We start from the raw sequence: 4,717 nt of genomic DNA, 5'->3' as shown, positions 1-4,717 counted from the left end.
GTTTCTAAGGCTTGATTCAGCTACATCCATCAACATAAGATAGATTTGCATTCTTTTATTAAAGAATGATACCCCAAACCCTTTGAATTATTAACTGATAATGTACTAACATCTGACGGGAAAGGGCTGTTTTCTTCCAAACCAGGCGTCTTCCTCTGGAGCAGCCAAGGAAAAACAAAATCAGCATGGTATTACCACACCTTATGTCTAATGTTTATTCTGTAAAGGTTATTGCATTACTCAGTCTATAAATACCTGTTTAACCTTAGAATTAATCTGCAAAATTTAATATCCAATCCCAATCCCCAGACAATACTTAACATCCAATTACATAATTAAATCATTAAATGTTAAATTAATAGTCAATTAAAATTCAATAATTGATTCTGATTTATCATCCTAAGAGTCCTCTCATGATTTCCTGTTTCTACAGCTGGGATAGCAAATCTGTGTCCTACTAACTCATCACTAGCCAAAGAAAGTTGGTCCCCACTGCAGAGTGTGTATGGGAGTGGAAAAGAGTAAAAGTTCAAGCATTTCTGATGGACTTTTCCCTTCAGTGAGTAAACTTAATTGCATAAAATTATAATGGACTTGGTGTCAAAATACGTGCTTCCTTCGGCTCCAGACAGGGAGACAATATTAACTAATGAGAGACATAAAATACTTCATTTTAACTTATGGTAAAGAGAGAATCGTGGAAGAAAAAGACCCTAAACTAGTCCTGCCAGTCTTGCAAAGCTGGTGCAGGTGAGTTGTGCTGAGGTGACATGGCTGGACCTGAGGAAAGAGCTCCCACAGGCTTTTATCTTTTCATGCTGTAACCAGAGCTCTGCTGGACACGAGCAGTAACTGATCTACTTTAGCTACCTAAGGAGTAACTCACCTCCATCAGCTGGGTGCTAGGGAATAGGAAGTTTCTGGTGGTCTGTTTTCAGTCGTTCTTTAGCACCACATCTCAAGACATCCCAGAGAAATGAACCGTTGGGTATCTCCCAAAGCCCCGTACTTAGCACAGCTGGTATTTTTTGTAGCCTGACCATGAGCACTTCCAACTTTTAATTACACGTCCTTACACCTCCATCATCAATCACTAGGAGATAACGGAGTTCATATTCTCCTTCTCTGCTTGTACAGCCTCCTGTCCAAAAGGCCTTTGATTGAGAGTGGAGACCTTTAAAATGTTGCTACAGCAGAGATTTTAAAAGCCAGTGCCCTGATCATTGTTTGCTGCGTCTGCACACAAACTTAGAGGTTTATCCTGGAAATGCAGGAGAGCCCTGAAAAACAATCTGCTCCCTCCTATCATGGAAGACAACTTGTGAAGACAAAATGCCATGACAGTTAACCTTACCTATGAGCCCTACTCCGACTGAAATGTCCATTTCTTGCAAAGTGCCTGTGATTGGGGATATCAAACTCTTCTGGATAGTTAAAGGCTAGTTTTCAAGCACAAATATTTAAACAGCAGACTCAGATTTTATATGCAGAGAGGTAGGCATGAATGCCTGAACGTGCAATTGTTTAGGCATAAAATTGGCTATAGAGTTTTGCTGCTGAATTCAAATTTAAATGGAATTGTTGAATTCAAAGAATTAACTTCAAAACCTCAAAGCCTCTTCTGCTTTTTCCTAGTGACACACAGCACAAGAGAAATTTTTCTGTTACTTAATGGTGGCTGAAAGGAAGAATTTATTCAAGTGTGTTCTGAAGTTACTGTTTAAAGAGCACCTGTTTGCAGAGATTACTCCTTTCCCATGTGGGAGCTAAAGGCTTACCTATTACCACTTCAACCCAGTGGGCAGAGCCAGCTGGAAAAGATATGCTCAGGACTTCTTGCAGGCAGAAGAAAGGCTTGAAATCCCCTGTTCTGAGGTTTAATCAGCTCTGCATATTTACAGCACTGCTTTGTTTTGCAGGTACTTCGACAGACTGTGTGTTCTGCAGAGGTAAATAATGCAGAGTGAGACAGTTGCAGCTGTTGCCATTACCACAGTGTGGGCTTGAAAGTCATTTCTGAACATGCTGATGTTTCTGTTGACACACTGAGCGTGAGGGTGGGCATATACGCACAAAATATTCCCAGGAGACATTAGTTTTTTGTGGAGACTACTGCGAGGGGTGATAAAATAACCGGCTAAGAGAAACAATAGTACTTATTTTTCTGTATTGTATGGTTGTAATCCTGGGAAAAATAAACTATGCAACAAATTCAGAGACGTTTAGAGTCATAATTTTAAATTTTATGTATTTTGCTTTTTGACCCAGGACTTTACTGGTTACCTCAAACTTATAACTTTTAAAGAAGCCAGATAATTTAAAAAGGATATTTGGTCCTGATCAAATTTCAAGGAATGAGGAATCCTAGGGAAGTGAAGCACATAGCTGGTTATCTTCCCTGCTTCAGAATTAAAAAAAATCTTACATTATTTGGCTTCTACCCTTGGATTTTGAATACTCTTTCAGGACTGAAAACTTGTTTCTACCCTGGATGCTTGAGTTTTGCCCAGCCTTCTGTCAACTTGTGCTCTGTCTGCTTCCCCATCGTCCCTTCTGGTGTCTGCCACTTTATTTTACTTTCTAAACATTCAGAATGTTGCATTTTGACTGCATGATCCTCAAGTGTAAGTTCATTTTCAAGGGCACTCATGGACTATGTCACCCCGTGCTTGCTCACTTTCTCTCAGCCTTTTGGGCCAGTACCTCCCCAAAGCATTAAATTTTAAACCAAGTTTGACCAACCTTCGTGCTCCTCTTCGCACGTGGGAGCTCCTCATTCACAAAAATTCTCCTTAAAGGTTTCCTTTTTTTTCTGGTGCTAATGGGAAAAAAGTTCAGTGGAACGCCTAACGAGGCAACTGGAGTGCTACCAACAGCTTGATTTACTGGGTTGACTAATATTGCTTCCTTACTGCCTGACATCCCTCTCCCTGTGTGTATTAATCAGCTCCTTTTTGAGGCAAGGAGTTCTGCATGCAGAAAACCCAAGGCTTTTAAAATAAGGAGGTTATGCAACACCTACACTGTGTGATGTTTACATCGTACAGCTGCCGTTACAAGAGTCTGATGCCTACAATGAACCAAGTAATTTGGTGGTTTCAAATCTAGCTTGCTTTACACAGTACCTTGTGACAAATTCCACTTTGTAGGTCTGGTGTATACAATAAATATTTGAATCTAAGAAGCAAACATACCTGTTTCTTCTTTCAGGACCTCCTAACGGGTAATTCTTCAGACTACAAGCAGTTGCTCATCTATTAGTCTTCTATTATTTATTTTATAGCCTTGTTTTTCCCTGCAGAAAAGACTGCAATTAGGTTCATCCCACTGATAGAAATCACTGAAGGTTCCCTATAGTCATCATGGAAATTGGGCTGCCTGAACAAGAACAGCATCTCTCACCATGGCACATGAGGAAGCTTTTGTGCCTTTGGATTTCATATGTAAATTTGTTTGTTTGAATGTAGTAGACAAGCGGTCAGTGGAGAGTCTTGAGGCAAATTGGTGGGAAAGGCTTTAAAAATGAATTTAACACAATTGTGGGGCTAGATTCTTGGATAAAACAGAATGTGAGACCAGAACATGGCAGGAATATCCTGCTGCTGTCTGATGGGGATTTTTGGAGCTCAGACATCTCTATGACGGATGGAGCCATGGAGAAAGCACAAGCTGAGCACTGAGGGTTTCCAGTAACCTGGATGAGTCAACAGCTTCTTGGCCTTGGGTACTTTCTTAATTTTTGGTCTTCTTTCTCCCACACGTTCTGGTAAGAAAGTCTTGTGGTAAAGAGGAGTGTGTGTGTCCTGCTGAGTCACTGCTAAACACCATCAGCCAGTCACTGCCATATTCTCAGTTTAATTAGTACTCATAGCTGAAAGAGAGTAGGGTTGGGTTAAATATTAGGAAGAAATTCTTTGCTGTGACTGCGGTGAGGCCTTGGCACAGGTTGTTCAGAGAAGCTGTGGCTGCCCCATCCCTGGAAGTGTTTAAAGTCAGGTTGCATGGGGCTTGGAGCAGCCTGACCTACTGGAAGGTGTCCCTGCCCATGGCAAGGGGTTGGAACTAGATGGTGTTTAAGGTCCCTTCCATCACAAACCATTCTGTGATTCTGTGACCTTAGCTTGTCTTTTTTAAGAACACGCAAGTCTAACATTAAAGACACGAATTGGTGGCAGCCATTTCCTTGTAGATACAACCACACAACCCGCACCAACCATAACTGAAAGGCCTCTGCAGTCTGTCATCCTGCCCAGGAACCTCGAGCACGCCTTAATTTTGTCCTATTTCGCTCCATGCCGTTCCCTGAGCACGCAGGGCCCGGCTGGCCCCATTTTCCCTCAGCCCAACAAGATGGCGGCCTGTGGGGCGCTCCCGGAGGTGCCGGCCCCGCCCCGCGCGCATGCGCAGCAGCGCCCCGCGGCTGCCACCGCCCCCTGTGCTATATCTGAGTACGCCGCGAGCCGCACGTATAAGCCGTCGTCTCACACCCCCTGGCGTCCCTCGGATTCCTCCGCCGCCGCCAAAGACGGCCCTACAGCTGAGGGTTCGGCACGCCCGAGGAAGGAACCCGGACCTGGAGAAGCGCCGCCACCCGAAGCGTGTTCGTGCTTCCCTTGGGGCCGGGCTGTGGGCGGCCCGCGGGCTGCCCCCCCGAGGGACTCCTTTCCTCGAAGCTCCCGCGGAAGGATAAATCCTTTTTTTTTTTTTTTTTTTTTTA

The sequence above is a fragment of the Empidonax traillii genome, unplaced genomic scaffold, assembly GCF_003031625.1.
Source record: "Empidonax traillii isolate 1590-97213 ecotype Southwest subspecies unplaced genomic scaffold, ASM303162v1 scaffold175:size1888319, whole genome shotgun sequence".
Taxonomy (NCBI): domain Eukaryota; kingdom Metazoa; phylum Chordata; class Aves; order Passeriformes; family Tyrannidae; genus Empidonax; species Empidonax traillii.
The sequence above is the reverse complement of the archived record's forward strand: the minus strand, read 5'-3'. Positions refer to the sequence as shown.